Source organism: Anolis carolinensis, chromosome 1 (assembly GCF_035594765.1).
Source record: "Anolis carolinensis isolate JA03-04 chromosome 1, rAnoCar3.1.pri, whole genome shotgun sequence".
Taxonomy (NCBI): domain Eukaryota; kingdom Metazoa; phylum Chordata; class Lepidosauria; order Squamata; family Dactyloidae; genus Anolis; species Anolis carolinensis.
The window spans coordinates 188794937-188813195 of record NC_085841.1 but is presented as its reverse complement, the minus strand read 5'-3'; the positions used below and the strand labels follow the sequence as shown (position 1 = coordinate 188813195).

At 39.5% G+C, this 18259-nt stretch overlaps 1 protein-coding gene across 1 annotated transcript in view; it reads left to right on the top strand.

Moving 5' to 3' along the window:
• klf7 (KLF transcription factor 7) overlaps positions 1–18259 on the top strand; it is a 96268-nt gene that overhangs the window by 32171 nt on the left and 45838 nt on the right. The gene's annotated exons all lie outside the window — the stretch shown is intronic.

Below are 18259 nucleotides of genomic sequence, written 5' to 3'. Positions count from 1 at the left end.
CATAGTGTCTTAGGAACTGCACAGTGTGGTAATTTCAGTTGTTAAACTTTTGTTTTGCCGAATATGTTTTCCTGGAAGGGATCCTATTTCTGCTCGTTTGAAGGTGTCTGCTTTTTATGCTCCTCACAAAGCTTCAGCCTTTCAAGTGTTCATGTGTAACTAAACTTCAGCTTGCTTATATCAACTTTGTGAATTTTTATGAATTTGGCATATGCCTTTTGACTTGTATAACTTCGGTTCTCTCTACCCAGAACTCCCTGGTGTGTGGGGAAATATCTGATATAATCGTCCCTATAAAAAAAGGTTTTCTCCCCTGAACCATCCTCAGGCAAATTCTTAGCAGATTTCGGGATAGAGGGGGGAACATTAATCTCTTTTACTTCTTCCTCTTCTATTCAGCAGAGCCTATATTGATTTTTTTTTTGAGGCAGGCTTTCTGAGGCTGGGTATTTGTTTCTGCTTCAAACATTGTGTGATTTTGAAATGTACTTTGCATCTATCTTTTTAAAAAGATAAGTTGCCTTAGACCAGGGGTCCCCAAACTAAGGCCCGCAGGCCAGATGTGACCCTCCAAGGTAATTTACCCGCCCCCTGCCCTAAACTGTAGACTTAGTCACCTTCAGTCTGAAACTACTTGATGGCCCACAATAACAATAATAATCCTAATTAACCTAACTATCTCATCAGCCAAAAACAGGCCCACACTTCCCATTGAAATATTGTGTTGGTTAAAATTGTTCCTCATTTTACATATTGTATTGCTCTTTCATATATATTTTTTTTGCAATAGAAATGAGATATGTGCAGTGTGCATAGGAATTCATTTTTTCCCCAAACTATAGTCCAGACCCCTAAAAACTGAATGACCATGAACCGGTTCTCAGTCTAAAAAGTTTGAGAACCCCTGCATTAGAACGTATGGTCTGATTGTATGGGTATCTCATTGTCCTGTCAGGAATCCTCGGTGCCACAATGGGTTAAACCCTTGTGCCAGCAGGACTGCTGACTGATATGTCGGTGGTTCGAATTCGGGCAGAGTGGGTGAGCTTCTTCTGTCAGCTCCAGCTCCCCATGTGGGGATATGAGAGAAGCCTCCCACAAGGATGGTAAAACATCAAACATCCAGGGATCTCCTGAACAACGTCCTTGCAGAGGGGCAATTCTCTCACACCAGAAGCGACTTGCAGTTTCTCAAGTCGCTCCTGACATGAAAAAAAAATCGTCCTGTCATTTTCTGTCCCTTAGGCTCCCTGCTTTTGAGTGTTTTGTTTCCTGTTCCTCCAGACATGTAGAAAGGCACGTGGCTTTGTTCTCCTGGCTGCATTTTGAAGTATTACTGTTCTCTGCAACATGCTGCTTGTGTACATCCCAACTGGTTTGGAGTAGAGCATTCAGGTTCACACATGACTCTCTGCCCTTGAGAAGCTCCCCAAGGAGGCAGTTAGCAAACACATTTCTGCTGCTGGAATGTGGGTAAACACACCCTGATGGGAACAAGAGAAGCTTTTTTTAAGGCGAGCAAAACAACAATAGCAAGATACTCTGCAAGAGAGCATTCAAATGCTTCATTTTAGAGCTTCTGGTCATGACTCTGCCTGAAAGATCTCTCAGAAGTGTTGCAGTGGAGGTGGGCGGATGGGAGATGAAGATAAACCTTTGGGATTTCATTCTGCCTGTTTCAGCCTCAGTTCCCTTAGGTTCTGGTCTGACATTACTTTTTCCTATTTATGCAAGTTGTAAATAATTTGGGGGTGGGAAAACAAAAGGCAAAAGATACAAGTCTTTAATGCTGGAGCTGTTGCGATTTTGTGCTGTTTTTGTCATTTTTATTTCTTTCTTACGTTTCCCCAGTTGTGAAACTCCAGGCAGCTTAGAAAAGTTTACAAAAGACAGCTAAATATTCCTAATGCATCCTAAACATCAGCTGCATAAACCCCTGCTGAACCATTTGGACCAATTCCCAATTATTGGAAGTGGTAGAACATGCAGTAAAAGCCAATTCCAGTATATTGAGTAGACATTAATCGCTCTGATTTTAAAAAAAAATGTATTTAGATACACAGATATTACCAACTCTCTGTCCATAGTGAGATGCTCTCCTTCTTTTTCTATTTTTTAATTCATTTATTGCCTAAAATACAGTATTTTTCAGACTTTCCGGCTTAGGTGCATTGAGATTTTGCTTCCTGGCATCAGATAAACAAGGAAATGAATATTTATAAGCTTTTTTAAAATGCTGCACTTAAAAAAAAAGATACAGCCAATAACACTTCATACATATGAGTGAATTTTCCTAGTGCTGAAATCACCCCCAAATAATTAGAGGCGCCCAATCTGAAGAATGACTGTTGATTCATTTCATTTTACCTTGGTAGATTCAAACATATTTTGCCTGTATTGCTACAAAGGACAGTGTCTGAAACCCATTCCACACAGCTGAATAAAATCCCACATTACCTGCTTTGAACTGGAATAGATGGCAGTGTGGATTCAGATAACCCAGTTCAAAGCAGATATTGTGTGATTTTCTGCCTTGATGTTCTGGGTTATATGGCTGTGTGGAATGGCTCTGAGTAGTTGTAAATAGAAGCTTCGTGTACTCTGCCTGCATAATTGATGCATCAATGGCATTTCTCATAAGAGCAAATGGTCGTGCTATTATTTATTTCCTATAGCCTTTGCCTCAGATGAACTATTTGGCCATGAAGTGAAAAGCAGAGAAGTACAGTAGAAAGAAGAATGGCTGTTTATGCATTTTTTCTCTTTATTTGTCTACGTGTGTGGGCAAGGTGGATTTCTAAACAGAAATGTTTCTTCTACAGTTATAGTAAACACTATAGCCTCTATTGAAAAACACAAAGAAATGGATTAAATTCATACAGACACATTTTAATCAAAATGAATTCATGGGATGGAGTAGGCTAGATACACTTTGATGTAACCTTGCATATCCTCTCCCCAACAAAGCCATACATGCTGTTAGGGAAAAAGGACACTTAATTCTGTCTGCTTGCAATGTCAAACTTAAAAAAAACAAAACCTTAGAGTGGTTGTTAACCTGTGGGTCCCTAGGTGTTTTTGGCCTACAACTCCCAGAAATCCCAGCCAGTTTAACAGCTGTTAGGATTTCTGGGAGTTGAATGCCAACACATCTGGAGAACCACAGGTTAAGAACCACTGCCTTAAAGAGTCATATATTTTACGATTTTCACCGGGAGATGCACTGGAGAAGCTTTTGCTCCTGAGGAGAAGGGAAGAAAAAATCAGTTGGACAAATGGATTTCACTCATCAGATTTCTTTGGGTATGTTTTGGTTTTTAGAAAGAGAACTCAGCATAGACACTTTGCGTCAGATTTTTCCAGATTAAATTTACCGTTTGAATACTGGACGAGGACTCTAGTAGACTAGGGATTCAAATCCATGCATATACATGTATGTATGGCCTTGGGAAATTCACACTAGCTCACCCACAGAGAAAGACAAATCTCTGTTGAATAAATATTGCAAGGAAAACCTTATGGCAGGGTGCTATAAGTCAGAGTCTAAATGTTACATTGACTGGGACAAAAATATCCCCAAAGCAAGGATTTAGTTAAGGCATATGGGATTTTTTTTGATGCAGTATATTGGGGGTGGGTGGGCTGTAAATGATAAAGTTGGCTGAAATCTGGTATACTATACCATTTAAGTGACAATTTCCTAGAAGGATGATACTCCAGGGCTCTGTATAAATGATGCATGGACTGGCATTTGCACTGCAATGATGGGTGAAGCTCTAATTTAACCTGAAGTTCCAAGCATCCTCTCTAGATCTAGTATTAACCATTCCTTATTTTGGGTTTATTTAATCGGGAAATGATTAGGTCTTTGATTGATACTTTTTCTTGTCAAAATAAGAAGAGTAGATTGAGAATGAAGTTTTAATTGGGTCCCCAACCATGCTCTATGGTACTTGAGCATGACTTGTGGACCCTCAAAAGTGATGTCCCACTCCTTTGAAAAGCATTGTGAAGTGTACAGAGGTGGGAGTATAGGGGAAATGTGAAATGACTGAAAAATGAAGGATTCAAATTCAGTGGATCCAATTTGATTGGGAGACTGATATATCAACAGCTGTTGAGTCTGTCTACTGGTATTAGGTATTTGCAGCATGTCCCCTTTCTCTGTATTAACAAAACTGCCAATGATTGAAACAGTTGCATGTGCTGGATCTTCAAAAACCAAGAAGATACATTACATTGAAGAGACTACTAATGTGCAGCTGTCCAAGGTACTCAAGTGCCTGGCCCTAAATGTAAGAGGCAAAGTCTCATCACTCTGGTAATACATAAATTACAGGTTTATTTTTTTCACATTCCTCAATAACAATGATAAGGAATATATTCAATGGGATAATTTGCCCCCTATTAATGTTCATATTGAAGTTTATTTATTTATTTATTGTGTTAAAAGCGAACTGAGGATATAGTTATAATGTATTCAAAAACACAAAGTTACAACTTGGCAGTATACTAGATTTCCTTTAATCAGAAGCTGGCCACCTGGAGTGCCTCTAGTGTCACTGTGAGAAGGTCCTCCCTTGTGCAAGTGGCAGTGCTCAGACTGCATTGTAGTAAGTGGTCTGTGGTTTGCTCTTCTCCACACTCACATGTCATGGACTCTACTTCATAGCCCCGTTTACTTCCTTCCAAGTCGCCCAGTCTTCAGGGTGCCCAGCGGGAAGTTTCTAATCCAGTTTCAGCCACGGATTGAGGTTCCGGTTTTTAACCTGCCACTTTTGGATTCTCGCTTGCTGAGGTGTTTCTGCGAGTATCTCTGTAGAGCTTAGGAAGCTGTTTCTTGATATAAGGCATTGGCATGCTGGCTGATATCCAAACAGAGGATGGGTTGGAGATGTCAATGCCATGTCCTTTCATTGCAGGCTGCTACTTCCCAACGGATGTCAGGTGGTGCAATACCTGCTAAACAGAATAATTTCTCCAGCAGTGTAGGGCAGGGGTCCCCAAACTAAGGCCCGGGGGCCGGATGCGGCCCTCCAAGGTCATTTACCTGGCCCCTGCCCTCAGTTTTATAATATAATATTTTTATATCATTTTTAATAATATAATATATTGTATATACATATAATATTGATAATAATATTATAATGTTAGACAATATAATACTAATAATAATACCATATAATAATATTAATTATATGTTATATATTACATATAATATTACAGTATAGTGGTATAGTTCAATGTAGTAATATATAATGCTAATATTGTGCTATGCTAATAATATAATATATTGTATGTACATACAGCTGCTCTGAGTCCCCTTCAGGGTGAGGAGGGCAGGATATAAAAGTAACAAATAAATATAGTAAATGAATAAATAAATAATTTTAGACTTAGGCTGCCCAAAGTCTGAAATAACTTGAAGGCACACAACAACAACAACAATCCTAATTAACTTGGCTATCTCATTGGCCAGAAGTAGGCCCACACTTCCCATTGAAATCCTGATAGGTTTATGTTGGTTACAATTGTTTTTATTTTTAAATATTGTATAGTTATTTCATTGTTGTTGTTGTTTTGCACTACAAATAAGACATGTGCAGTGTGCACAGGAATTTGTTCATTTTTTTTCAAATGATAATTCGGCCCCACCACAGTCTGAAGGATTGTGGACTGGCCCTCTGCTTTAAAAGTTTGAGGACCCCTGGTGTAGGGCATAGACATCCTGTGATAATACGACATGTCTCATTAAGAGCCACGTCCATTGTTTTAAGAAGGTAAGATGTAGTCCACACTGGGTATGCGTATTCAGCAGCACAGTAGCAAAGTGCAAGGGCAGATGTCTTCACTGTGTCTAGTTGTGATCCCCAGGTTGTGCCAGTCAGCTTCCATTGATATTATTTCTAGCACCCACTTTTTTCATGACATTCAAGCACTGCTTCTTATAAGTCAGAGCACAGTCCAGAGTAACTCCCAGGTATTTTGGTGTGCCTCAATGCTCCAGTGGGATTCCTTCCCAGGTAATCCTCAGAGTTCAAGATGCTTGATATTGAAGTGAAATTTACAGAGTCCTTCCATTTGAAACTTTTGAATAAATAGGAGACTATACCCATGGGTTCATATACATATGAAGAGTTAGTGCCCAGATAGTATTAACCGAATAGTATACACTTATACAGGTTGATTCGCCTTTATCCCAAATGCTTGGAAGCAGAAGTGTTTTGGGTTTTGGATTCTTTTTCCAGATTTTGGAATGCTTGTACTTGCATATATGTACATAATGAGATATATTGGATATGGAACCCAAGTCTAAACATGATATTCATTTATGTTTCATAAACACCGTCTATACATTGCCTAAAGGTTATGTTATACAATTTTAATAATAACTTTATACATGAAACAAAGTGTTTTTATACTGAATCATCAGAAAGTAAAGGTGTCACTATCTCGCCACCCAACTGGACAGTCTTGGATTTTGAATACTGTGTACACATTTGCTCAATTTGTACATTCTTCTTTTGATATGAGATAATTGTCCCTCTCCAAGGCATTCCGGAAGAGTGGATCTGATTGGCTTCTGAGATTTGGGGGCTTTTTGCCATTCAGTGTATTTGGGGTTTGGGTGAATGATGGATGATGAGTAGCTCGACATCAGCTGAAGAAACCCTTCATTTTAAAATTGTGAACATGCACTGAAACTTGGGACTGGGTATTGGGTAAGGCCTTACTAACGCAGTCCTCCTAATTCCGCTTGTTTACAGTGTCCTCTGTTGCAATCATGTTATAGCTTGTGTAAGAAAGTTTCAATAATTTGCTCATGCTTCTGATGTCCCATTTGGTGTATATATTGTAAACACATTTGCCATCAAAAGTGTGAAAATATCCTGATTTTTGCATGTGAAATGCACATGATTCTGAAGATATACTTCCTGACATCGACTATATTCTGCTGATATAAAATAGTGGATGCTTTAATTCTAAGTGAATTTGAGTCTCCCCTAACAGTTGAAGGTGATGTATAGCCCAGCTATAACAACAGTCATGAATTTTATACATCAGTTTTGGTCAAATGTGCCAAAACCCAGGGCTGGGAATTTTTGTTTTGGGGAAATGTCAGATTTGTATTTTGTGTATGTATGTAAGGTAAAGGTTTTCCCCTGACATTAAGTCCAGTCTTTTCCGACTCTGGGGGATCGTACTCATCTCATTTTCTAGGCTGAAGAGCCTACGTTGTCTGTAGACACCTCCAAGGTCATGTGTCTGGCATGACTGCATAAAGTGCGTTACCTTCCTGCCGGAGCTTCATCTGTTGATCTACTCACATTTGCATGTTTTCGAACTGCTAGGTTGGCAGAAGCTGGGGCTAACAGCGGGAGCTCACTCCGCTCCCCAGATTCAAACCCCCAACCTTTCAGTCAGCAAGTTCAACAGCTCAGCGGTTTAATCCACTGCGCCACGGGGGGCTCCTGTGTGTGTATGTACATACATACATACATACATACATACAACTTGTTAACAAGTAAATTAACACTTCTGAATTCTTCTGAAATAGGCAATTCACCCCCTTTCCCCTGAATAAGAGGCTTCATGGGGCTTATACCCTGTCCGGTCTTAACATTAACATGGCCATAACCTATTTCTTTTTCCTCATTGACGCTGACTATTCTGCTATTTCTTAAAATTAGTGATAATACAAATATGCTACGCTCCATTAGCTATTGTTGATAAACACAAGGTTGTGTGAAGGACAAATGGAAATAGAAAAATAAACTGTCTTCAGGCTCAGAGACCTAAGCTGTAAGGAATGTGGAAGGGAAGGAAAAGTGGGTCTCTCCCTTTAATTTCCCTGATGGTTCAAAAGCTCCTCTGTCTCAACTGAGAACAAACTGTGAGCCATAATAAAATGGCATCAAGTGCAATAGACACACCACACTTGGGACATAATTACTGGACTTTGATGTTATAAAGGGCAGGGATTTCCTGTTGTGTTCCATTTGAATGGTGCTGCTGCAAAAACAATTGAAACCCAGGCTAAATGGGAGCAGAGGATGCCATTAAAACACAAGCGACTGCCACTGAGAAAACAGAAGGCGATCTAGTAAAAAAATTAATTATACAATGGGGCGAATGAGGCTTTTCTCTATCAATGTATTTTGCCAGCCTCTTTTCTTGACAGATGTGACATCAGAAATAGATTTTCTTTTTACAGGGGTTCAAAGAAGCGAATCAACTTTGTGTAAATGTGGATATGGTAACATGTTTTTAACTGTCTTCTACACTAAGCCTTTGGTTTCATTCATGATTTTAGAAGGTTTGGGATCAGACATTTAAGTGTGCCTGCAAGAATATCTGTTAACATTAAGAAGTGAAAAGAGATAACTCTTTATGGGTGGAAGGAAGCAAGGAAGGAAGATGTTGTTTGTGCATTAATAAACAAAATGAGTGTCTACCATTGGGGCAAAGGAGAATATGTTGACTTTCTCCACAATCCCCATGTGTGAAAACGAGGTGAAAATGCATGCAGTCCCATCCTTTCAGCTTCATTTCTGACGAAGGCTCATCCAGCATTCATTTTCACTTCATTTCACACTACATAATTATAGCACTGTGATTCCACTTCCATGGCTTTCATCTTATGGCATGCTGGGGATTGTAGTTTGATCAGAAGCACTAAAGAAGTCCTTTCCTGAGGATTCTTACTACTGCAGGAAACTACAAATCCCAGGATTCTGTAGGATGTTGCCATGGCCATTAAAGTGGAATCATGGTGGTATAATTGCGTACAGTTGTTTGAAAGCACTGCGTGTAATGTAGAACATTTCCCGCAGAAAGCCTGATCTACAGTATATGATACGATTGATGCCAACCATTAGATCTCCTATACTGTATTGATATTTCAAAATTCTTGATTCATGGCACTTTATTTTTCATATGCTAAATGTGTTTACAATATGTTTGCCACATTGGACTTCATGCAGCATGAGTAAGTTGCTCATTTTCTCTGACAGAAAGTGTTCCAGATACGCATAACATGACTGTAATGTGACATAATGAAAAAGGACAAAACCACGGACAATATGTTCTCATTTATATTTTCCCACTCAACTCAGCTGAAGTACATAGGTGTGGTTTAAACAAAGCTACCTGTATTGTAAATAAACCTATTGATATGAGTATATTATACACAAGCAGTTGGGTTCACTGCAACTACGCAGTCTAAATTTGATCATATCATATCTGCATTAGAGATTTTGCTTCTGGTGATTCTGTTTCCTACTATGTCACTGTGTCATCATACTTGGAGAATACCCATCATTTGATAAAAAAGAAATCAAATTAGCCCTCTTTAATTTATTCCCAAGTCCTGCTTTCCAGACAACTGCAATCAGTTTGAGGAGTATTTTCTCATTGGGATTGAGCTCTAGGATGCGAAGAATAAATGTTGAGTTCACCGGTTTCTTTTTGCATCCTATATCTTCCCATCCTATACCTTCCTATACCTTCCCATCCTCTCCCTCCTCTCACTTTTAATTTTCCAATTGTCCTGCTGTAGAAGTGTATTTGTGTGTAAAAAGCATTCTTTTTATAGGAATTTTGTATTCTTTTTAATTGCTTCCTTACTCTCCAGACTTTGGGGAATTGTATTTTGTATCCCCTAACCTCAAGAGCTAGAATATGGCATCTCTTTCTTTCTATTTAAAAAAAAAATAAAAGCTAAGATTAATTTATAATTGCCTGTCTTAGCACCCAGAGCATTAATAAAAACATCAAGATGCTGCAATAGAGGTGATAATATTACAAGTTCTGATTCCTAGGGCCTTTTATTATACTCCTATGTGTTCCTGTGGTCTCTCTTGTCTTATGACCTTATCATACGGGACTAGATTCAGCAGAAAATGCCAATCTAGCCCCATTCACTCCACGGAGTTGGCGTGCTCTCATCCAATACATCGTGTCAACTCCATGGGTGTAGTGGGCCGGAACTAGCATGCCGTTGCTGCCTCCACCCTGGCAACACGGGAGGTTTCCCGTGTTGCCCAATCTATGGGGGGCAGCTGCGCGCACCATGCATGCTTCATGCTTCCCCCCACGTGATTACTCTCCCAGCAAGGTTGGCATTGAGAGGCATTGGCCACTGGATTCCCCACACCTCTCAGCAAAGTGGACCACCACCTCCTTCTGCCACTGGCCATCTCTTACAGATATTGAAAGCAATTTTTGTACTGCTTCTTAAAAGATTTCATCAAAGTTTGCCATCTGAGATTTTTACGTAATTGACACAATGATTATATAAAGCACATGGCTGTGGGACCATCATTAAAAGACCCTGTTAGGTCTCCCTGCACATGGAGACACCAAGGAGAGTTTTGTTATGTGGTGGAATGTACCAGAGTGTAGGAAATCTTTTTTCATATATGTTACATTACGTTATATTTATACATATATAACAACAACAACAACAACTTTATTTTATCCCACCCTATCTCCCCAAGGGGACTCAGTGTGGTTTAAAACAAAAAAACTGGCAAACATTCAGTACCAACAGAACATAAAAAACAGATCAAATTATAAACAGTGAAATAAACAACATTGAAGTGTATTTATAAAAAAATTTACATATATGAGACCATGTACCTATATTTATGGACTGATTTTGGCTATAACACAAGGCTTCTGGGTGAATGGATCTAACCTTTTGTTTAAAACTTTTATATTTTATATTTTATATTGTATTTATGATTTTAAACTGTTTTATATACTGTGTGTTTTAACTGTGTATAGGCATCGAATTGTTGCCATTATTGTACGCCGCCCTGAGTCCCTTCGGGTGAGAAGGGTGGGATATAAATACTGGAAATAATAAATAAATAAATAAATAAATAATTCGAATCTAATGTGCCATCGAATCTAATGTGCACCTCAATTTTCAAAGCCCCGAAACAAAACAAAAAATTTGCTGGCAAATGTAATGCGCAGTGGGAAAAAGTGCACTCTTTTGTAATTTGGCCAAAAGAAGTGTGCATTACAGTGGCTGACTGTATAGAATTCCTTCTTAAAAACCAAAAGTGTTAGAACACCAAAGCTTTCACTAATGTTAAAGAAACCTGGGGTTCATTTGAATCCACTTTAACTGCCTTGGCTCAATGCTATGGGGGCTGCCATGTAATACCGATGCCTCACCAAACTACAAATCCCAGGAATGCATAGCATTGAGCCATGGCAATTAAATTAAAGATGACGTCCTTCAGATAGGAGCTTCAGATACTCCTAAAGCAGCTTCCCCTTTTGCTTTGGCATAGCACTAAAATTCCTATATTCTGCAGAACGAATGGGCATCCAAATTTTGGGAAGGTATATTAGAAAAAAAGGGGAGCATTAGATTTGAGTAAATATGTTATATGAGACTATAATACACATTATATGGATAGAGGGCAAAGATTTGGACAGAAACTACCCCAAAGATCCACAAACCACCTGTGAATGTAACATTTCGCTTACATGGGGATACATTGCTGAAAACGTGACTACAATTGTGGTTAGAAATAAAGTTGCATCACTTAAATATATATATGCAGCCTATTAGGCAGGTATTGGGTGTGAGGCAGTTAGCTCCAGCCTCCTTTGCAGTTGCTTCTCACCCCTGTATTAAGTGTAGAGCCAGGGTGATTTTAAGAGTACAGTGAAAATGTACCGTAGTGTGTCATTGTGTCCATTTCTCAGGCTTGTATGCTTAGCACGAAACCACAGCAAACCCTTGCTCTTTGATAAATGTACATTTAAGATGGGCCCAGTGTTACTGTAGTCTTCTGGATGCAATAGATTTATCTGGAATATGTCTTTCTTTCCTTCCAGAACTTACAGGGTTCAATAAGCGATATTTAAAAGTGCTTTCTGAGTGGCCTAGTTTCAATATTTATTTGAGTCATCCTGTGAAATGCACCAGAAACAAAAGCCAGATGTATGATCTGAGGATTGCCTTTTCTCATGAGTTATTCATGTTGATCATGTTTTCAACGAGACTACCGTGTTAGTTTGTTACACCAGAAAAGGGAAAAGGGAGAAAAGAGAAAAAGGAGCTTAGCATGACCTGTAGGACTGACTGGTTTATTTTACTGTGAACTTTTGTGGATTTCAGTCCATGAAAATGAAAATGGAAATTCATTAAAACTCACTCTAAAATATACCATTTTATGTAAAATGGTGAACAGTGAAGAAAGCTTATAGGAAGAAAATAAACTCATTTGAAACTCGGTGCTGGTGAAGAGTTCTGCAGGTATAGTGCACTGCCAAAAGGACAAATAAATGGTTCTTAATGAAATACTGAATCTCCCTAGAAATCAAGATGATTAAACTAAGACTTTTGTATATTGGACATATGAGAAGACATGACTCATTAGAAAAGAAAATAATCTTAGTGAAATAGAGGGCAGTATTAGATGGATGGACTCTATCAAGAAAGCCATGGCTGTGAATGTGCAACGTCTGAGCAGGGCTGATGACGAGAGGGAGACTTGGAGGTATCCAGTTGATAGAATTGCCATTAGTTGAAATTGATTTGATGGCAGTTAACAGCAGCAAAGTCTGAATGGTGCTACCAGCTCCCCCTTCCCCATTTGTTGTTATTTTGTTGATTGTGAACCATTGTCATAATTCCTTTTAAAAGTGAACTGAGGTGGTTGAATGCCAGTGTGACTGCAGTCAAAATAATCATGCTGAGAAAAAATGGTAAATCAAACCTCAGGGTTTGCAAAATACAAAAAAACTTTAATCTTTTCTGATCACCATGTAACAAAATTTGGAACCCCCCCCCCCCCCCCCCCCGTTCCTTATTTGAAAATGTTATTCCTGTTTAAATGTGTGGTACTTACTTTGAAGGTAGTTATTATACTACTTCATTTTTGTGGCTGCCACAAACTGTGTTGAATTGATTGAGGCTCTTATGAGATAGTCATTGAAAAACTATAGCAAAATGTGCTGCAGGATGTCCTGCAGAAACAAAGAGTTTGTAGTTTAATAAACTTTCCCATGTTTTTATGATAGAACCAATTAGGAAATGACATTTATAAATCAGGAACTAAAATTGTGTTACATAGTGTAATCAGTCCTTGAGGGTTTATGTATGTTCAGTAGACACACAGTGTTGGTATAGAGTGGGATAATAAAAAGTGAAAATGGAAAGTGATTGCACATTGGCTTTGAGATATTCTGGTGGAAGACATGATTGGGTCATCTTTCATTAAGTCCAGATATGTGTGTATATGCCTTCAAATTGCCTGTTGACTTATTGCAACCCTGTGAATTTCACAGGGTTATCTTAGACAAGACTACTCAGAGGTGCTTTTGCCAGTTCCATCCTCTGAAATATAGTTCATTGCACCTGGCATTGAGGTCTCATATCCAAGTATTGATCCTGCTTTACTTTCAAGATAAGGCAGGATTTGGTTCTTTGGGGAGATTTGACCCCTATAGGTAAAGATATATCTATATTTCATTGCCTAATAGTCATCATCACATAATGATTTCACCCCATTTTGAGGAAGTCTAAATTGGTATTGTGCTCTTTCCTGTGTAATAGTCACACCCTTTGTTCACTTGCCTGGGGAAGTGGGGCTTAACTCAACTGGGAGCTCATTTATCGCTATGATAAGTGCCTAGATTTGAATGGCGACTACATGAGATGTGGTTTTTGGGTGTGGCTTTCAACTTCATATGGTAAATGTTTTCTCCTATACTTTGTTCATTTTTAATTCCAAAACATAATGTACTTTCTGGATAGCCCTTGTAGTATGATTCCTCCATTGAAGTACACTTAAAAGGTCTTGATATATAAAAGATTTGACACTTGGTTGAAGATGACTCTGTACACAAAATATACCTATGCAATCTTAAGGGAAAGCGCTCAGGAACTCCCCCAGCCACAAGTTCTAGACTTCAACATTACATACAGTAATAGCTGCACCTAGTAGTGAATTTCCTAAATTGGCAAAGGCTCGCATTTGTATATCCTTTGAACTTTCTTCCAAATCCGGGATTCTGCCATTCCTTCTCCTCTTCCCTTTTAAGGTGCTCTGCTTCAAACCCCAAGAAAGTGTAAATTATGTGACTGTTATAATGCACGTTCCAGAGAGACAGATCTCCGCTTTCCATTTGTTGTTCCTAAACTTGGAAATTCAGGTGTCTATTTCTCAGTTCACCTGAAGGGGCCAAATTCCTCCTCAGACTCTGTCTACCACTTCAGACAGTAAGTGTGGCAATTAATAATATGTATCAGTTTCCCTTCATCTTGTAGTCACTGCCCTGCAACATTTATCTTCAGTTGTCTTTTGTTCAGTATTAGTCATGACAGTACAGTCTGGGTCTTCCTTAGCTTCTGCTGAGCCATACTCTTATGCAAAACTGGTATTTTGCTAGGTTGCTTTGTTTGCTCTTCTACTTGGTAGTGATGTAAAGAACTGATAGTATCTAGCCCAGTGGTTCTCAACCTGTGAGTCCCCAGGTGTTTTGGTCTACAACTCCCAGAAATCCCAGCCAGTTTACCAGCTGTTAGGATTTCTGGGAGTTGAAGGCCAAAACATTTGGGGAACCACAGGTTGAGAACCACTGATGTAGACTAAGGGTGCATCTAAAATTAATGCTGTGTAACACCAATTTAATTGCCATTGTTCAATTCTATGGAATCATGGTAGTTGTAGTATTACGTGGCCTTCTCTATCAAAGAGTGTTGATGCCTCCCCAAACTACAAATGCCAGAATTCCAGAGCATTGAGCCATAGCAGTTAAAATGGTGTTAATCTGCACTAATTCTACAGTGTAGGCACACCCTAAAACTCCACTAGGAATTAGGACATTTTTAATAATATGAAGCACTCAATGACAAAACTAATGATACAGAAACCCCCTTCTATAAATAAGGTTGATTTGGTTTCAGAAGATTTCATCTTAAAACCAGGAGTGTAATGGATAAACAAGTTTCCAAGTATCTTATCTAGGAATAATAGAAGTAAAAAGGCCAGAAAGCAGTGTTTCCTTCCAGTGGTTTATGTGGAGGTGGATTCCAATACATTTGTTCTATAACACAGTCTCAGCAGCCAGATCCTTATTTTACTGGTGATGCCAAAGTGAGAGGAAGAAAAGTTATGTAAGGTATTTATCATGCTGTCTTTTCCAAAGAAGCAAACTGGCATGTGAAGCACGTTTGCCCATAATGCATGAAAAAGCATCAACCTGTTGCATAGGAAATAGCAGACAGGACATGAATTTGGGTTCAGAGGAGGACAATAGTACTAGTAACTCTCTGATGGTTTGTTCTGAAAATGTTTTATCCATCACACTTCCCTAAAGGCACAGGCAAAGGAAAGGGCACGAAGGGCAATGCTGGGGAAATCCGCATAGAAGTAATTTGCATGTTTGGCTGCATATAATTGATGTATGGCTTTGAAGAAACACCAGACATATTGTGCTTCATCTCTAATGTTCTAACAGTACAAACTCACAATTGATCCTTGCTTTGTCTCATGGGGTATACTCAGTAGTAGGTGAGTGCTGGATCACCACCAGTTCTGTGATTCTTCCCAAATTTGGAAAGACTCAAGATGGCACCGAGAAATATATTGACTTTGAAACTATGGCACTCAAAATGGTGCAAACTGATTAGCATTCTGGTTGCTGCAGTGTTTTCCAAAGATATATAACCTTTTAAAAACCGAATGAACAACTATCATCTGAATGCTGACAGTTGCCCTCAGCTATCGGAGGTGATTTCAGAGCCACATGTAGTGTTCAGCCGCTGTGTCACTCACCCCTGCTGTTTAGATTGAAGCCTTGTCAAACTGGGTTTTTTTTTTTGTAGTTGTTGTTTTGGAAGGCCGAATCTTTTCCTCAAACTGCTTTTTTTCAATATTTTGCGCATTTCCACCCACCTCACTGGCAGTTCCCTTTTTTATTTTTTAAGGGGCGATGGGGCGATTTGATGAGGTGGTTTTGTATTTCAGAGGCAGAAGGCAAGGCTTGACCAGCTGGTATCTTGAACTGACACAGGTGCAAGGACCGCAGGGGGTGGGATCCAAGAATAATTACAGGTTTCTGAAGCATCAGGCCTTGCCTGAAAGGGGGCTTACGGAGAAACTCTGCTTTATGGGAAATTAATGACAAGGCTGAAAGACTGTCAGGACAACTATGGCCATCATAAGAGGAGTAGTGCCTTAAAGGGACAACTCCCCCTTGTCCGCTCTGCAGGAAGTTAGAAGGCTGAACACAGCATTTTAATGTTCAGGCAGTGAAGATTGCATGTGACTGGCAGTCGCTCTTTCTCTGTATCTGTCTCTTTTTCATTTATAACATATAGATCATGTGCTGTATATTTTTGGAGTAAGCCTCATGTTTTCTACTCTGTGGGCTACATCAAAAGAAGGTGAATATTTCAGTATGAGGAAGAGAATACGTGAGTCTGGACTCTGCTTCCTGGGTATCCATCCACTGGCTATTTTATTATAACAAACCTGGTCGTCTTGCTGCATTTCCTTAGCAATCTGCATTGGTTCCAGTTTCTAAAATAGCTAAAAAGCTGACTAGTGTAAATGGATGGGCCACGAGGCTTTAAAGAGCCTGCGTGCTCAGCTGGCCTTGCATTAATACATCTTTCTCTGGCCAGGAATTCATTTCACAACTCCATAAAGCATAAAGTTTGCCTAAAATGGAAGTCAGGCGACTTTAAGCACTGATGCCCAGGCACCTTTTAGATGAACTAAATATGAATGCAGTCTAACTAGCCAAACCTGGCGGTTCTGCTGACTCTTGACATTTGACTTGGCCAGTAATATCTCAGGCCCAGCAAAATGGGAATTAAAATGCCCTGCTTATCTATATATATAAATGAGTGATGGCATCACGGCGACCGGCAAAACAACAAAACTACAGGCTCCCCAACCTCGAAATTTGACAACACAACCCATCATCCACGCCTCTAGGTTGATACAACAAAAAGAAAAGAAAAATAAAGTCCTAATTAAAGGGAAAGGAATAATTGTTTTTATCCAATTGCTGCCAGTTAGAGGGCTAATCTCTGCCCACTTGGTCTCCTAGCAACCAACTCAGCCCAGGGGACAGGCAGACTTAGGCCTCACTTAGGCCTCTTCCACAGATTATCTAATTTGCACTGGATTATATGGCAGTGTAGACTCAAGGCCCTTCCACACAGCTATATAACCCATCTGTAATCTTATATTATCTGCTTTGCACTGGATTATCTCTACCTTAACTACCACCAATTTCTCAATACTTTATTTCCCATACCACCATACTTTGCCACAGCAATGCGTGGCCGGGCACAGCTAGTGTACTATATAGGCATATGTATGTACATGTAGTTATGCAGATGGGAAAGAGTAAGGCTCTGTGGGTTGCAGGGCAGTGGTGTGGGGTTTTGCCCTGTTTCCCCGAAAATAACATTCCCATAAAATAAGCCGTAGTAGGATTTCTAAGCAGGTGCGCAATATAAGCCATTCCCCAAAAATAAGACATAGTGATAGGCGTGGCTATGCAGCGCACAAGGTTGTCCTCCCCTGTCAGGCCCCGGTAGATCCATGTGTGCTGCAAGCTGAGGCATAGGCAGTGGTTCTCAACCTGGGGTCCCCAGATGTTTTTGGCCTTCAACTCCCAGAAATCATAATGTGTGTCTTCTTGAAGAAAAATAAATGTCAGTGATTTATATTTGGGGAAACATGATAGTTTGCATTTGGAAGCTGTACTACATTCATGCGAAAGTCTTTTTTGTCATTCCAGTGATGTAGTAGCCCTTCCCCCCCCCCCCCCCCACACACACACCTCCCGGTGCCTGGAAATTTCATATGGGGAAAGCCATTTTGTATAGGAAAATCAGCAGAGGGGAAAGGATTAAATAGCACCATCTTTACTCCATCTTAAATGTGTCCAGACTCTTTTTTGGTGTTGTGTCTTCTATTTTAAAAAGCTGAGTTCCATACAGTTATGGGTCAGTGTTTTGTCTTGACTTCTGTCTCAGCCTGACTGTAAATGGCTTTCCCTACAGGCCTAAGAAATACAATTCTTCACTTCTGCAGTCATGCTTCAGTTCCCAGACGGATGTTGTACTGGTCTACGAAAGGAAGGCTGGAAAGAATATGTTTACTTATTTGTTTGTTTAACATATTTGTAGTCTTGTATGTCTGCTGAAATCATCCAAGGCAGCTAATAAAAGATGCTGTAGCTTTGCATTGGGGGTTTGCCTCCGAACTGA